The sequence below is a fragment of the Saccopteryx bilineata genome, chromosome 3 (genome assembly GCF_036850765.1).
Source record: "Saccopteryx bilineata isolate mSacBil1 chromosome 3, mSacBil1_pri_phased_curated, whole genome shotgun sequence".
In the NCBI taxonomy this organism is placed as follows: Eukaryota; Metazoa; Chordata; class Mammalia; order Chiroptera; family Emballonuridae; genus Saccopteryx; species Saccopteryx bilineata.
Window position 1 is genome coordinate 196127588 of NC_089492.1, and position 18897 is coordinate 196146484.

General features: G+C 40.5%; 1 pseudogene; it reads right to left on the bottom strand.

The window, feature by feature from the left end:
* LOC136329964 (programmed cell death protein 2-like) overlaps positions 1-18897 on the bottom strand; it is a 43271-nt pseudogene that overhangs the window by 7845 nt on the left and 16529 nt on the right.

The window sequence follows — 18897 nt, forward strand, 5'->3', positions numbered from 1 at the left end:
AAATAAAAGTCCAGGACCTGACGGCTATACCAGCGAATTTTATCAAACATTCAAAGAAGACTTGGTTCCTATTCTACTCAAAGTCTTCCAAAAAATTGAAGAAGAAGCAATACTTCCAAACACATTTTATGAGGCCAACATAACCCTCATACCAAAACCAGTCAAGGATGGCACAAAAAAAGAAAACTACAGACCAATATCTCTTATGAATACAGATGCTAAAATACTAAACAAAATACTAGCAAATCGAATACAACAACATATTAAAAAAATAATACATCATGATCAAGTGGGATTCATCCCAGAATCTCAAGGATGGTTCAACATACGTAAAACGGTTAATGTAATACACCATATCAACAAAACAAAGAACAAAAACCACATGATCTTATCAATAGACGCAGAAAAGGCTTTCGATAAAATACAACACAATTTTATGTTTAAGACTCTCAACAAAATGGGTATAGAAGGAAAATATCTCAACATGATAAAGGCCATATATGATAAACCATCAGCTAACATCATATTAAATGGCACTAAACTGAAGGCTTTCCCCCTTAAATCAGGAACAAGACAGGGTTGTCCACTCTCTCCACTCTTATTTAATGTGGTACTAGAGGTTCTAGCCAGAGCAATCAGACAAGACAAAGAAATAAAAGGCATCCATATCGGAAAAGAAGAAGTAAAGGTATCACTTTTTGCAGATGATATGATCCTATACATCGAAAACCCCAAAGAATCCACAAAAAGACTACTAGAAACAATAAGCCAATACAGTAAGGTCGCAGGATACAAAATTAACATACAGAAGTCAATAGCCTTTCTATATGCCAACAATGAAACAACTGAGAAGGAACTCAAAAGAATAATCCCCTTCACGATTGCAACAAAAAAAAATAAAATACTTAGGAATAAACATAACAAAGAATGTAAAGGACTTATATAATGAAAACTATAAACCATTGTTAAGGGAAATCGAAAAAGATATAATGAGATGGAAGAATATACCTTGTTCTTGGCTAGGAAGAATAAATATAATCAAGATGGCTATATTACCCAAAGCAATATACAAATTTAATGCAATTCCCATCAAAATTCCAATGACATTTTTTAAAGAAATAGAGCAAAAAACCATCAGATTTATATGGAACTATAAAAAACCCCGAATAGCCAAAGCAATCCTAAAGAAAAAGAATGAAGCTGGGGGCATAACAATACCTGACTTCAAACTCTATTATAGGGCCACGACAATCAAAACAGCATGGTATTGGCAGAAAAATAGACACTCAGACCAATGGAACAGAATAGAAAGTCCAGAAATAAAACCACATATATATAGTCAAATAATTTTTGATAAAGGGGCCAACAACACACAATGGAGAAAAGAAAGCCTCTTCAATAAATGGTGCTGGGAAAACTGGAAAGCCACATGCAAAAGAATGAAACTGGACTACAGTCTCTCCCCCTGTACAAAAATTAACTCAAAATGGATCAAAGATCTAAACATAAGACCTGAAACAATTAAGTACATAGAAGAAGACATAGGTACTCAACTCATGGACCTGGGTTTTAAAGAGCATTTTATGAATTTGACTCCAATGGCAAGAGAAGTGAAGGCAAAAATTAATGAATGGGACTACATCAGACTAAGAAGTTTTTGCTCAGCAAGGGAAACTGATAACAAAATAAACAGAAAGCCAACTAAATGGGAAATGATATTTTCAAACAACAGCTCAGATAAGGGCCTAATATCCAAAATATACAAAGAACTCATAAAACTCAACAACAAACAAACAAACAATCCAATAAAAAAATGGGAAGAGGATATGAATAGACACTTCTCACAGGAAGAAATACAAATGGCCAACAGATATATGAAAAGATGCTCATCTTCTTTAGCTATTAGAGAAATGCAAATCAAAACGGCAATGAGATACCACCTCACACCTGTTCGATTAGCTGTTATTAGCAAGTCAGGTAATAGCAAATGTTGGAGAGGCTGTGGAGAAAAAGGAACCCTCATACACTGTTGGTGGGTATGTAAAGTAGTACAACCATTATGGAAGAAAGTATGGTGGTTCCTCAAAAAACTGAAAATAGAACTACCTTATGACCCAGCAATCCCTCTACTGGGTATATATCCCCAAAACTCAGAAACATTGATACGTAAAGACACATGCAGCCCCATGTTTATTGCAGCATTGTTCACAGTGGCCAGGACATGGAAACAACCAAAAAGCCCATCAATAGATGACTGGATAAAGAAGATGTGGCACATATACACTATGGAATACTACTCAGCCATAAGAAATGATGACATCGGAACATTTACAGCAAAATGGTGGGATCTTGATAACATGATACGAAGTGAAATAAGTAAATCAGAAAAAAACAGGAACTGTATTATTCCATACGTAGGTGGGACATAATAGTGAAACTAAGAGACATTGATAAGAGTGTGGTGGTTACGGGGGGGAGGGGGGAATGGGAGAGGGATAGGGGGTGGGAGGGGCACAAAGAAAACAAGATAGAAGGTGACAGAGGACAATCTGACTTTGGGTGGTGGGTATGCAACATAATTGAACGACAAGATAACCTGGACTTGTTATCTTTGAATATATGTATCCTGATTTATTGATGTCACCCCATTAAAAAAATAAAATTATAAATAAAAAAAAATTGTATATTTGTTGGTCAAATAAGTTTGTAAATATGATATATATGTTTGCTCACTTATAGTTTGCATTGGGTGTGGGGGACAGGCTGTAAGCAGGCAGGGTCATTATAGCCTAAGGCTTAGTTTTAAGACTAAGCCTTTCCCACCCTTTTAATACTAAGATCTTTACAAAACTAAGCTTTTCCCCGCACCCTTGACTGTTGCATGATGTGGGGTGGTGCACTCTCATGAGGAATCCCATTATGCCTCAGATGACTGACTTTGTATCAGAGACTTCTTTGTTTGTATATTGGATTAAAGGTTTTGATTTTTACACTATAAAATAGGGCAGACCGGGTCTTGCTCTCTCTTTGATTCCTGAGATTAGCATTGCAGAGAGAGCAGAGAAAGGCCACGTGGAGGAGAGGAGAAGCAGCCAAGATGGCGGAGTGCTGAAGGAGAAGCTAGTTTGTGTGGAGTTTGTGCAGAGAGAAGGAGATGGGGAACAGAGGTGAATAAGGCTGGTGAGGTACAAACCTTTGATTCTAGGAAACTTGAATAAGTCAGTGGCTTTGGGAGCCCTGAATGGAAAGGGAAGTGTTTTCCCACTGTGTGTATTTCTCGCTCACCGGGTACAAGCTAGGATTAAAGGTAATGGCCCACCAGTTCTTGGCTCTGTTGTTTCATTACCGTCTTTTCAAATCAAATGCGAACCTGCACTGGCCAGGCGGCTGTGATGGTGGCCGTGACTACTGGCCTTACAATATTCTTTCTTTTTAAAATTGTACTTATTGGACATGGACAAGAGTGTGGTGGTTACAGGGGTGGGGGAGGAGAGGGAAGGGGTTGGGGGAGGGAAGGGGCACACAAAAAAACAGTTAGAAGGTGACGGAAGACAATTTGACTTTGGGTGATGGGAATGCAGCATAATCAAATGTCAAAATAACCTGGAGATGTTCTCTCTGAACATATGTACCTTGATTTATCAATGTCACCCCATTAAAATTAATTAAAAAATTGTATTTATTGGGATGACATTGGTTAATGAAATTGCATACACGTTGTATCAGAACAGTGAGAAACAAACATCTTGCCACACAATCAATCAATTAACCAAATTAAGAAATTAAGGCGTCTTTAATTAACCGGCTGCACGAACTGCATGGAGACGTAAGTCGTTCAAATCAATGTGGCCTGGAACACAGTTTGGAATTAGGTTTTATAGGCTGAATTACATACTGATTGAGGAATGGAGAGGAGAGGAAGCATAGCAGTAAAACAAAGCAGTGAAACAAGCTTTCTTACAATGTTCATCTATAGTGTTAATTCAGGGAGAAACATTCTGAGAATACCTGTGACCTTGCAAAGCTAGCCCAAGGCCACAGTCTGGGAGACCAGCTGCAAGGCCAGGAATAAGGAGTCTTTTCAGAAAATGTAAATTCTGCTGAAAATCTCTTTGTTTTAGAGAAAGTAAGTTTTTGCCAAAAATTATTCATGTTAAGAGCCTTTCTTTTCTACACTTCATAGGTTTCAGGTGTACAATTCTATAGTACATCATCTGTACACTGTATTGTGCTCACCACCCCAAGCCAAGTCTCCTTCCATCATCATTTGTCCCCCCTTACCCTCTTCTGCCTCCCCCATCCCCTTTCCCTCTGGTAATCACCACACTGTTGTCTGTGTCTATGAGTTTTTTTTCCTTTTCTTAATCCCTTCACCTTTTCTACCCAGCCCCCAACCTCCTACCCCTCTGACAGTTGTCAGTCTGTTCTCTGTGTCTATGAGTCTATTTCAGTTTTAAATTTCTGGAAATTTTTATCTCCCCAGGATTTATATTTCACTATGGAATCCAATCCTTCCTCTGATGCTTTACCCTTGTTCCCTATAATTTCTAAATCATCTTTCTTTTTCACAACTTCAGACATAATCTCATCTTCTGTTTCTATTATCATCTTAAATTCTAGAAAAAGGAAGTTGTGGCCCGGAGCTGCATCATCCCCATGATCTGACGGTACAAGCATGCTCGTGCCTGGCTCTCCAGTCCAGAGTCTGATGTTCCTACTGAAGCAATGTGCCTGTGACACCTGGAGCCTGTTCGGAGCCAGAAATACCCACAAACCCTGTAGGACGAGCATCAGACTTGAGCTGGAGGCACACAGTCTCCTGTTTCTAGGGGATGGTCTTCAAAAGATGAGTCAGCTCATATGAGTTGATGTCATGTTTCCTGAGTACCTGATTTTTTAAAACTCCCAAACCAGTGCAGCTTGGTGGCTGGTGGCAGCCACAGAGGGTCAGGCAGCATGGACCTGCGAGCATAGCTGGACAAGGCCCGCAGGCTTGAGGAGCCTGCAGTATGCACTGCAGCGTGGCATGCTGCTTTCCGGCTGTGGGCCAGCCGGGAGGTGGGAGCCCCAAAGATGTTCTTCTGTCTTATAAAAGAGAACCATCAAAAATGTAACATAATGAAGGTCTGAGACATTAATTGCTTTGAAGAACAAACTTGTAAATTTCCATTTAAGTATCTTTCCAAGGTAGTGGCTACAAGGGATATGCATGTTCTGATGAAGAGGAAGGGGAATAGGAGGTTATTAATTCTACTTTTGATATTTTGGCATTGCATTGCTTTTGTAATTTAAATGCCTGAAAATTATATATATATGCACACACACACACAGACGCATACATACATTCATACATATCTATATAGCTGATATAATGTATAAAATTGCAGTGGAAGTGACATCAATCCTCTAGCATTTTCAAGTATACATGACATTTGTTTCACCCACTAACCCATCATCCACTATGATCACTAGCTTCCCCTTGTTCCTCCAACCTGGGGACCTCACTGCAAACATTGTGGCAGCCCCTGCCTTCAGGTTAGAGCAATGGCAAATTAGAAGAGAGTTCTGATTTTGAACATGGTGGTAACACGGTATTAGGGTAATGGCTTGCATAGATAATCTGGTAATGATGAGAAAGACAGGGCTAGCAACTGGGATCAGAGAGATTTCAGGCAGATCTCACTTTAGTGAGCTTTGCTTTATTGCACTTTGCAGATATTGTTTCATCAACATCGAGGCAAGACCCTCCACCAACAAAAGCATTAGGACTCACTGGTCCTGGCTGGTTGGCTCAGTGGTAGAGCATCTGCCTGACCTGTGGTTTTCCCAGGTTCAATTCCCAGTCAGGGCACACAGAAGTAAACATTTGCTTCTCCATCTCTCCCTCTCTCCCTTCTCCATGTCTCTTTCTCTCTCCTTCTCGCACAGCCATGGCTCAATTGGTTTGAGCACATCATCCTGGGCACTGTGGATGGCTCTCTGGAGCCTCCACCTCAGGTGTTAAAAATAGCTTGGTTGCGAGCATGGCACCAGATGGGCATAGCATTGACCCCAGATGGGGGTTGTCAGGTGGATCCCGTCAGGGTGCATGTGGGAATCTGTCTTTATCTCCCACCCTCTTACTTGGAAAAGAAGAAGAAGAAATAATAATAATAATAATAAACATTAAGACTCACTGAAGGCTCAGATGATGGTTAGCATTTTTTAGACATAAAGTATTTTTAAGTTACATACATTGTTTTTAGACATATGCTATTGCATTCTTAATAGAAGGCAGTACCGTGTAAACATAACTTTTATAGGTATTGAGAAACCAAAAAAATTCATGTGACTCACTTGATTGCAATATTCACTTTATGGTGGTGATCTGGAACTGAATCCGGACTATCTCTGAGGTAGCCTGTAACTGTTAACTGGACTTTCTAGGTCGTATAGGAACTATCTTAGGTGGCAGCACTTGACGAACACATTTTAGTTTATGCTTTGTTCACATAACACATTTTCTTAAGACTTCTGGGGTGACCAAGTTAAGGGCACATACAGGAAGCAATTACGACTGCTTTCTGCTTCTTTCCCCTCTTTCTCTCTTTGCTCTCTCTAAAAATCAATAAATTAAAATTAAATTAAAAAAGGAATGGACACAATGTCAATCCCAACGGCAGTGTGGGAAGACTGGCTGGTTCTCCTCCTCTCTTCCCTCCATGTATCACCAAGCAAAACAAAGGAAAAGAAAAATCCTCTGGGCTGGTGTCTGAATTGCGGCACAGTGTTATAGGAGGTTGGGAGACCACAGATCTGATTGGAATAAGGGCCAGAGTCAAGGTCAGGCTGTTGTCAGGCAGGCTATGGAGAGGATAGGGTAGCATGTGAACCAGAAGTTGGCTGGCTTCAGGTTCCGCGTTCCACTAACCATGACTGAGTCTTTTGTAGTGACCAAGTCCAGCTTCCCAACTTCAGTGCCAGACTTACAAGTTGTGTTAGTAACACCAGTACTCCACTTGGGCAACAATTTTCTCTAGACCTTATTTGGGGAGTATGTGTACACACACACGTGTTTTCCACTTTACCTCTCTCCTCACACTCCCTTTTAAATTTATGCATCTATTTATCATTTCCAGTGTTATCCATTCCTTTGTGTATCCAGTCACTTGCTTAATAACATTTTGGTCAACAACAGAAAGCATTTACTGTACACAGCTGTGGTCCCATAAGATTATAATGGAGCCTAGCGACACCATAGCCGTTGTAATACAGCACAACACATTACCCATGTGCTTGCAGGGATGCTAATACAAATAAGCCTGCTGAGCTGCCAGTCCTATAAAAGTACAGCAGCACATGCAACTATGCACAGTAAGTCATACTTGATAATGACAATGAACGGCTGTTACTGGTTTGCACATTTAATATACTATTTATCATTATTTTAGAGTGTATTCTCTCTACTTATAAAAAAAAGTTTGCTGTAAAACAGTAGCTATGTTACCCTGGCAACAGCCCCATGCATCTCATTTTTACTGTGTATCTTGATTGCATCATTTTCTCTGGTTCCTGAATTAATGTCATGTTGTTTTGTACAGTGTTGTGCTGCACAAGCTTATGGCCCAGAGCAATAGGCTCTAGCCTAGGTGTGTAGTAGGCTATACTATCCAGGCTTTTGTAAGTGTACTCCATGATGTTAACAAAGGACAAAATCGCCTAACGATGCATTTTTCAGAATGTACCCCATTATTAAACATCATATGACTATACCTGAGTCTCCCTCTACTATCCTTTTCCTTTAGCCTAAAGAATTTTCTTTAACATTTCATTTCATATAAGGTCTGCTGTCGATATGTTCAGTTTTGTTTATCCAGGAATATCTTTATTTTGCTTTTATTTCTTTAGTGAGTGTGTGTGTTACTGAAGCACCACTTTTATTTCTGAAGAACGTTTTTACTAAATATAGATTTCTAGGTTGATTTATCTCAACACTTTCTAGATGTCGTTTCATGGTCTCCTGGCTTACACTATGATTGAAAGCCAGCAGAATTTATATTTCTCTCTTGCCATGAAACATGTCTTTTTCTCTGGCTTCTTTGAAGATTGTCTTTGTTACTGGTTTTCACCAGTTTGATTATGTTGTGCCCTATTGTAGTTTTCTTTGTGTTTATCCTGCTGGGGTTCATGGAGCTTTTTGGATCTATGAATTGATATTTTTCACAAAACTGGAAAAACTTTTGACTATATATCTTCAAAATTTTCTGTGCCCACTCCTTTCCACACCCCTCCTGGAATTCTAATTACATGTATGCTTGATATTGTCTCACAGGGAACTGAAGCTTTATTCACTTTTTTAAGCCTCTTTTTTTTTGTGCCTCAGTTTGATAGTTTCTATTGCCATATCTTCAAATTCACTTTTATTTTTCATTGTCCTATCCTTTATTAAGCTCATCCAGTAAAATTTTCATTTCACATATTGTATTTTCAGCTCTAAAACTTCCATTTATTTTTAAATTGAGATACAATATTCATACCATAAAATCCAATATTTTATACTATTTCCTCATGGTGTTCATGTTTTCCTTTAAATTGTTTAATGCATTCATAACAGCAGTTATAAAATCATTGTCTGATACAAAGATTTAAATTTCTTTTTCCATTGATTTGAGAAAGAGAAGAGGGAAGAAAGGGGAGGGAAGAGAGAGAGAGAGAAACAGCAATACATTGTTCCACTCAGTTATTCCATTTAGGTGTGCACCCATTAGTTGCTTCTCATATGTGCCCTGACTGGGGATTGAACACACAACCTTGGCACACTGGGATGATGCTCTATTCACTGAGCCCCCTGGTCAGGGCTAATACTTACATATTTTTAATATGTCATTTCTGGATCTCTCTCTCTCTTTTTATTGATTTGAGAGATTGATCTGAGAGGAGAGAGAAAGGGAGGAGAAAATTGAGAAGCATCAACTCAATTCATAGTTGCTTCACTTTATTTGTTCATTGATTGCTTCTCATATGTGCCTTGACCAGGGGCTCAAGCTGAGCCAATGACCCCTTGCTCAAGCCAGCAACCTTGGGATCATGTCAATGATCCTGCACTTAAACCAGTAACCCCTCACTCAAGCTGGTGATCCCATGCTTAAGACCATGAGCCTGCACTCAAGCAGACAACCTCAGGGTTTCTAACCAGGGACCTCAGTATTTGGGGTTGATGCTCTTCCCACTGTGCCACCACTGGTCAGGCTGGGTCTCTATTATCTTAATTTTTTCTCTTGATTATGGGTCACACTTTCCTACTCCTTTGCATGTCTAATATCTTTTAATTGAATATAGGACATTACAAATGTTTCATTTTTAAGCATTTGAATTTTGTTATTTTAAAGACAACAAAATATTTGAGCTTTGTTTTTGCAGGCAGTTAATTTACTTGTAGATTAGCATGGTCCTTCTGAGATTTATTTTTAAGTTCTTTTGGATGGGTCTACAGTAGCCCTAGTGTTACTGAAATTCCATTCCTAATGTGTGACTCTTCAGGGATTTCTACTGAATGTCTTGAGTGTTCATTGAAATATCTCCATGTGGCTGGTCAGAACTCAAGTGTCTCCAGTCCGCTGCAACCTACAATTTCCAAATAGTTTCTCTTTTCCCTGGTAGTTGTTTTTAGCATGGCATTGTAAAACTTCACTTGAACATCACAGTCTAGCATTCAGCCCAAACTTTCAAGGCACATGCAGAGTTATGAGCTATTTCTCTGCTTGTCTTTGAAAATTCTACTTCCCTCAGCATTCCAAACATCTGTCTCTGTCTTTTCAGCTCTCAGAGCAGCGAGACTGCTTTGTTCTGCTTGGATTTCTTCTCTTTGTACCATAGCTTAGAAAGTACTTCTGGAAGAAAGCAGAGCATGGTAAGGTTAACGTTATTTGTTTCCCTTTTTTAGAAGTTACAGTCCTCGTGTGTCTATTTTTTCAAAGACTGAAAACAGTTGTTTCATATATTTTGTCCAGTGGTCTGATTGTTTATGGCAGAAGGGTTCACCTGGTATCAATTACTTCTCATATACCTTTTAGATGAGGCATTTTAGGGAGGAGTTATCTTTATTTTTATTTATTGATTTTAGCAAGAGAGGAAGGGAGAGAGAGAGGCAGGAACATTGAGCTGGTCCTGTATGTGCCCTGACCAGGTATTGAACCAACAACCTCTGTACTTTCCAGCACGATGCTCCAACCAACTGAGCTATCTGGCCAGGGCTTTTTCTGTTGTTGTTGTTGTTGTTATTATGTGGTAATAAGCAAATTGTACACTGGCTCTGGAAAAAGTTTCTTCCTTTATCTTAAAAAATTGTTGAACAAAACTAAATGGTGTCTTTTGTGCTTCTGAAGACAGGAGACACCAGGAACCATTGCAGAAGCACACGCGAGAAGTGTGAGGAGCCACTGCGCCACCTCACCCGCAGGTGTTGTAAAGTACCAAAGCTACAAAATTAATATTAATATCTTGGGAAGCTTGAAGAACATTTTATTAATTTAGGTTAAGGTGTGCAGAGAAATTGTGAGAAATAGTCTCTGTACTGTGTGATTGGCATAACCAGGATGGCCCTTGGCATTGTATTGTAAATACAAAGGGGAGGAAAACATGGATTCCCAGACATTCCACCACACCTGTGGGGAAAGGGGTGAATGGCTAGCCAGGTACAGGGAGAGAAAAGCCAAAATAAACCTTTTCTTATAGCAATGAGCCATTTGCGGGCATTTGTCCCCACCAAAACTACCTCTCCTATGTAAATGCGTGTGGTTAACACGTGTGACTCTGGGCAGAGAGATGGCAGATAAACACTAGAGATAATATAAGAATGCCTTTTAGTATGTAAAAAGACATCTTTCTACCATTGTGTTGATTTATAAATTTTGTTTTCTCCAAAATGATGTATGGCTTGCAAATTGAACATGATCCTATCATGTTAAAGGACATATGACTATAACCAATAGTGGTAAGGGGCTCCTAATTACAATTTTTGCTTCTGTACTTCCCACTTACAAAACTATAAAAACTAGGTAAAACAAAGGGCCAGCACGCTCTCCCTCAGACTCCTGTTGGAGTTGCTGCTGCTTGGCCAAGCTAGACAATAAAGCTTTGATGTGTAATCGATGGACTTTGTTCATGTCTTCAATGTTTTGGGTCCCTCCGGATTAGGCTTAACATTTTGGGGGCTCATCTGGGATCGAGGGACCGCTGTTGTAAGTAGAACAAGGTCGCGGCTGTTTGGTTGCCATGCAAACCCTGGCTGACGAGCCGGGAAGGGGCCGGTGGCCGTCTCCCCTCGGACGCAAGATTGGGAGATTTGGGAGGGCATCCCACTTTTAGGGAACCCCATTTGAGTTTAGATATTCTGAGCTCGAGGGAAGAGTGGCGCCTGTTTGTCTATCTGTTTTATTGCTGTTTGTCTGGGGTTTTTTTGCTGTTTGTCTATCTGTTTTTGTCAAAGCAAAGAGGTAATGAAACTCCCCCAGAAGTGAGCACATGAAGTAAGTTAAAGCTTTTAGAGAGTGAAGCCTTTAAGTACAGTGTTGGGGGAGAGTATAGTAATAATCTGGGAGTAAATAACTATGGGAGTACTAGGTTCAAAAGTGAGGAACCTTTTTCTTTTTGTACAAATGTTTTTATCTGAGAATAAGTTATTTAATCAGAATGAGTTAGAAACAGAGGAATGTAAATGTAAAAGCTGGGAATCTGAGAGTAACTCAGAAGATGGGAATATCACGGCTATGGCCATTTTAAACTTTGCGGCTCTGCAACCCTCTGCTCCCAAAGCCTTTGTCTCAGGGCCTTGGAAACCTGGGCTCCAAAGAGCAGAAGGCTGGCCTCCCCAGGCAGGGATGATGAGCCGAGAGCTGGTAAAGCGGCAGAGACAAGGGAGCCCGCAGACTAGGGTTCGTGCTGGCCTCACAGCTTGCCCTGCCCCGTGCCTCCGAGGTGAAGCAAGCAGGCGATGGCAGAGGCAGAAGTGGTGGCTTCCCAGGTCAGCGGGGGTTGAAATGGATTTCAGCTGCTGGTTGTTGCAGCTCTTAGAATTTATGGATGATTGGAAGATTAAGATGCTTTTTAAAGTTGTGTTATTATCTGATTTTCTTTAGTAAGTAGAAATACTTAAGAGTTTGGGGAAAATACAGATTTTTCCAGTTATTCTCTTTCTCTAAACTCATTTTATTTCTTTACTGTTCTATGCCTGAAATGAGAGCGAAGGGAACGCCTGTTTGGATGTAGCTAAACAGAATCTCATACACGGCTGTTCTCAAACCTTTTTGAGAGAGTTCTGTTTAGTTTCTATCCTTTTGTTCCTATCATAGTAGCCCTGCATAAAGATCAAGCAGGCCAAGTTCTTTTTTTTTTTTTAATTTTATTTTTTTAATGGGGTGACATCAATAAATCAGAATACATATATTCAAAGATAACAAGTCCAGGTTATCTTGTCGTTCAATTATGTTGCATACCCATCACCCAAAGTCAGATTGTCCTCTGTCACCTTCTATCTTGTTTTCTTTGTGCCCCTCCCCCTCCCCCTTTCCCTCTCCCATTCCCCCCTCCCCCCCCGTAACCACCACACTCTTATCAATGTCTCTTAGTTTCACTTTTATGTCCCACCTACGTATGGAATAATGCAGTTCCTGGTTTTTTCTGATTTACTTATTTCGCTTCGTATCATGTTATCAAGATCCCACCATTTTGCTGTAAATGTTCCGATGTCATAATTTCTTATGGCTGAGTAGTATTCCATAGTGTATATGTGCCACATCTTCTTTATCCAGTCATCTATTGATAGGCTTTTTGGTTGTTTCCATGTCCTGGCCACTGTGAACAATGCAAGCAGGCCAAGTTCTAATCTCTAAAATCCCAGGTTTCTCTCTGATTTGTTTACCTTGTCTGATCCTCATTTGTGTTTGGTCTTTGCATGCAAGAATTGGAAATGCGGCTTTAATATTGAAAAAATAAGATGATATCATCCCTACAAATTTTAATTTTAATTGGAATAAATATAGCGTGCTCATTTAAATTTAAATAGAATAGAATGTGAATCCTAAAAACTTGCTAATTTTGGCTAAACTGCTTCAAACTTCAGGCTGCTGCTGCAAGCTGAAAGGCTTGAAGCAGAGTAGATTTACCTAACAAAGGTGTAGATTTTCATTAATAATATAGGAAAATAATAAAATCCACACTGGAATTTTCTAGCCTTATTGTGCACTTTAATTTGCCTATTAATTAATGGGATAGAAATGTTTTAATAAGTATGGAAATGTTACTTGAAAATGCATTTACTATGTTTTGTTAAGTTAACATAAAGACAAGTATTTCTTACAATTTTGAAGTAAAGGTATTATAAAGTGTACTCAACAAATGCTTAAAGGTCAATTATAAATAATCTTAAAAAGGGGGGAAGGAGTCATATCCTGGAACTCCTGAAAATCTATTTTATCATGCTGTTTTTTTTAAAAAAAATTCTTTTGAATACTGATATACAGGTTTATTCAGAAGCTGAGAGACTCTGGAATCCTACAAGAGATGCTAAACTTCTTTTCTCTTCCTGCAAACTCCTACCCTCTTTTATTTAATCCAGCTGATAATGCTGTTTTGTCTTTTTCCAATTAGCTCTAGGTATACGGAAAAAGTTTATATAGGCAGTTGGGGACCCTCAAACCCTTAAACGAGATCTTCTGAGCATGGCATTTAAGGTCTATACTGACCAAGAGAGGAACAGAAAAGGCAGACAGAGCCCAAAAAGAGATCAGGCAAAATACCAGCTCTTGGCATACACCCATAAAGGCTCCAATGCCCCTGAGAAACTTCATAGGACTCCATCAGGGCCCTGCTTCAAGAGTGGAAAGGAAGATCATTGAGCTAAAGCCTGCCAGGATTCTCAGCCCCCACCAGGGACATGCCTTTACTATGGGAAAAAGGGACACTGGAAGGTAAGCTGCTCCCTCACTCCTCCAAGGGAGAGTTCAGTCTCTTCTAGCCCTGCTCCAGCTACCTGTGACCTGACCTTGCCAGCCTACTGAGGCTTGCCACTGAAGACTAAAGGTGCCCAGGGCCATCGGCCCCATCTCACGTCGCTGTGGACAAGCCTAGGGTATTTCTTCCAAGTAGCAGGTAAACTGATCTCCTTTCTTATGGACACAAGGGCCACTTACTATGCCTTGCCTGAATATTCATTTTTTTTATTCATCCCTCGAAGATCTCTGTTGTGGGTGTTGATAGCCTTATTTTCTGCTGCTTTGTTTAATATATAGTGTTTCCTTTATTTCTCTTGTCTCAATGCCCCATGCCTACTTTAAGCTGGGACTTACTCCTAATTTAGACGAATTTACCTCTGCTACCCAGGATAGTGTATCCACAGGTTCTCTTCACCATGCCATGATTGCAGAGCTCCAGAGAAAGGCACCCTGGGTTCACCTCTCCAGTTTAAAGAAAACAGAAGCTCCGTCTCCATACGTGCTGCAGACGGCTCTTCCAGTCTACCTGAATTGTTACCAGCTAGAAGCAGTGGTCATTGGGACTTGGACTCTAGCTGCAAAGCATGGAAATGTGACCACAACTCCAGTGCCTTGTGAACTTTTCCTGAATGTGTGTGACTCCTGTTCCTTGGGACACTTCTCAAACTGAAGTGGGGTTAGGTTTCATTTACAAATAATATGAAGCGGTAATGGTGTCAACATGGACTTGGTGAAATTACATTAACATGTTAAGGACATTTAAGACTAAAAATTTTACTTTAAATCCTGTTGTATTAGTTAAGACTTTGCTTAGTAACCTAATAGGTTTTAATCACTTCATTGTATTAGGACACTTGTTATAATATCTGTTAGCATTGGCTGTTTTAATATTGTTGTTTATTTTATATTTTTCCAGTCTGCCTCCAAATCCAAACCTGGGAATTCAGATGAGTAAGACTCATAACACACAAATTTGAAATTTCAATATCTGTTGGAGACCGAAATATAAACAGGGTGTTTTTTTTATATCCAGGGGACAGGTGCTGGGCCTAACCACCCATCTTACCTGCCCAGTTAACAAAGAGCAATACCTGATTATTGCTTATCCCACCCTAATCAAACGCCAGCTAGGGGCCGCCAACCTCCTGGTCCATCGACCTACGTTCCAGCCCACCTACCAGCCTCTCCCCTCGGTAGATACCGCGTCTTATCCTCCCATTCAGAGGGGCGAACGAGGAGCCACTGCGCCACCTCACCCGCAGGTTTTGTAAAGTACCAAAGCTACAGAATTAATATTAATATTTTCGGAGGCTTGAAGAACATTTTATTAATTTGGGTTAAGCTGTGCAGAGAAATTGTGAGAAATAATCTCTGTACTGTGTGATTGGCATGACCAGGATGGCCCTTGGCATTATATTGTGAATGCAAAGGGGAGGAAAACATGGATTCCCAGACATTCCACCACACCTGTGGGGAAAGGGGTGAATGGCTAGCCAGGTACAGGGAGAGAAAAGCCAAAATAAACCTTTTCTTATAGTAATGAGCCATTTGCGGGCATTTGTCCCCACCAAAACTACCTCTCCTATGTAAATGCGTGTGGTTAACACGTGTGACTCTGGACAGAGAGATGGCAGATAAACACTAGAGATAATATAAGAATGCCTTTTAATATGTAAAAAGACATCTTTCTACAGAGAGATGGCAGATAAACACTAGATAATATAGGAATGCCTTTTAATATGTAAAAAGACATCTTTCTACAGAGAGATGGCAGATAAACACTAGATAATATAGGAATGCCTTTTAATATGTAAAAAGACATCTTTCTACCATTGTGTTGATTTGTAAATTTTGTTTTCTCCAAAATGATGTATGGCTTGCAAATTGAACATGGTCCTATCATGTTAAAGGACATATGACTATAACCAATAGTGGTAAGGGGCTCCTAATTACAATTTTTGCTTCTGTACTTCCCACTTACAAAACTATAAAAACTAGGTAGAACAAAGGGCCAGTGCGCTCTCCCTCAGACTTCTGTCAGAGTTGCCTCTGCTTGGCCAAGCTAGACAATAAAGCTTTGATGTGTAATCGATGGACTTTGTTCGTGTCTTCAATGTTTTGGGTCCCTCCGGATTAGGCTTAACAGAGAGCCTGTTTGAGAGGACAGGCTGGATGCTTAGGAGGAGGCTGGAAAGACAGAGAACACCTGACCTGTGACAACAGCAGTGACGTGACGGAGTAACTGGCCCTGTAACTTCCCCAGCACTAAACTCTCAGTTTTCAAATACTTTGGTCTCAGAGCCCCCTCTTAAATAAGATGGAGGACCCTAGTGAGCTTTTGCTTATGCAGGTTATAGCTATCAGCACTCACCATCATTGACATTGAGAACATTTAAAAATATCATTTATTAATCTATTAAGTCCAACGAGGAATCCATCATAAAATGCAGTACATAATAACATGAAAAATACTGTTTTATTAAACAAAATAACAGTAATATGAGTGGCACTGTTTTTATATTTTTACAAATCTCTTTAATGGCTGGCTTAATACAAGACAGCCAGATTTTCATATTCTATTTTGTATCCAGTCTGCTGTAATATGTTGTCTTAGTTGTAAAACAAACAAAACTCTGGCTTTACCTGACCTGTGGTGGAGCAGTGAATAAAGCATTGACCTGGAACACTGAGGTCGCCAGTTTGAAACCTCAGGCTTGCCCGGTCAAGGCACATACGGGGGTTGATACTTCCTGCTCCTCCTCATTCTCTCTCTCTCTCCCCTCACTAAAATAAATAAAATATTTAAAAAAAAATTTTAAATCTGGCTTCACCCAGATATGCTATGGAAAAAAGGGGGGAGTATTTTTATTCTTGTTCCAATAATTGTGTACATTCTTCTTTAGTAGAATATTCTTCGGTAGAGCGTAATGTTGGAGCCTAGGCAGAAAGCTGGCACACGGATGGAGTGGGGAGGGGAGCTCAGGCCTGGTGAATTAGCTATTAGAGGAGGGACAACTATCCTGTCTTCTGCTGCAGGCCCCCCTGATATGTGGTGGGAGCCACCAAGTGGGTCCCACCTCACATCATATCCTTGTGTTCTTGCTTGGACTCTTAACAACCCCTCCGCTTCGCATCTCCACAGTCTTCATTCACCACAATGTTCCTCTTGAGCCCTCCAGCACCTTCCTGCAGGTGGCAGTCTTGATGTCCTGGGCCAGCTTGAGAGTGAGCAGGTCCTGGTGTTCTTGCAGGTGGCCAGCTGTCTAGCCCAGGGTCTGCCCTGCTTCCTCCAGCCAGGCCAGGGCTCCCTGGGAACTCACCACCTCCTGTGCATGCATGGAACTCCTGCTCCTGCATCTCAGTAAACTTTCTCTGTAAAGGGCTGAATAGTAAATATTTTCTACTTTGTGGGTTATGCACGTTCTGTTATAACTACTGAACTCTGCTGGTATAGCTCAAAAGTAGCCATGGACAATATATAAACAAAACAGTATTTAAACAAAACCTTACTTACAAAACTTTTTTTTTTTTTGTATTTTTTGAGGTGAGAAGCGGAGAGGCAGAGAGACAGACCCTTGTGTGCACCCGACCGGGATTCACACGGCAAGCCCACCAGGGGGCGATGTTTTGCCCATCTGGGGTGTTGCTCCATTGCAACCAGAGCCATTCTGGCGCCTGAGATGGAGGCCATGGAGCCGTCCTCAGCACTCGGGTCAACTTTGCTCCAATGGAGCCTTGGCTGTCAGAGGGGAAGAGAGAGATAGAGAGAAAGGAGGGGGGAAAGGTGGAGAAGCAGATGGGCACTTCTCCTGTGTGCTCTGGCCGGGAATTGAACCCGGGACTTCCACACACCAGGCCGATGCTCTACCACTGAGCCAACTGGCCAGGGCCACAAAACTTTTTTTTTGTAGTAACCGTTATTTAAATATCTTCTGACTTTTATTGCATTAAAATCCATTGATCTGTCTTGCACTTGGAGTAGATGATTTTGACCATCCAAATGCCACAATGCCTTTGAATTCAGGGCAGTTAACAATTTAGGACATGCTAGCATCTAAGGGCACTGCTATTTCACCTTTAAAGTGAGTTTATTTAGAGTGTGTTGAGCATTAAATATAAGACCACTGAAGAGATGTACACCTCTATTTCAAGTTGACCTTCTCCCTTTCTTGTGTGTTTGTGTCGTGTATCATGGAAATTACACTTTTGTTTTCACGTGTAAACCTCTTTGCTTGTGTCTTCCTGCTCATGCTGTGGACCGGCTGCAAGAAACCAGGCCAGGGAATCGGGTTCAGTGTGACTCAGGCTGTTGTCTTCCAACATCTCTCTTCTCTTTCTCAACAGTCTAATAAAATCAACATCTGCTTCTCTGAATGTAGATTCCACATGGACAGAGACACATAACTCTCCACATGTTATTTCTTTATCTATTGAACAGCTTCAGTTGCTGGTTTGCAGGGGTAATACCCATTTATAAAGTATTTGTGTTAAAAACAAAATGGCACACAATAAAGAAAGCTACTTTAATTCCCACCACTCCAACATAAAAGTTAACTTCATTTTTACATCGCCATCTAATCCTTGTTCAGCCACACAGATATTTTACATACTTATAATGCCATATCATTAACTAAGCATTTCTCTGTGAGATGTACAACCTTTGGCTGCACACCCATTGGCTGCTTCTCGTATGAACCCTGACCAGGAATCAAATCTGCAACCTTGGTGTGCGAGGATGATATTCTACCCACTGAGAATCCCAGCCAGGGTGTAGAATATCTAACTTTTTAAGGCTCTTAGTAACGATGTACAAGTGGCCAGATGTGGCAGCTGTGTGTGTGTTTTGGTTGATTTAGTCCCTTGGGGCTTAAAAAGCAGAACCATGAAAGGGACCTGGGAGACTTGCCTTCCACTTTTGTGGTTTAAT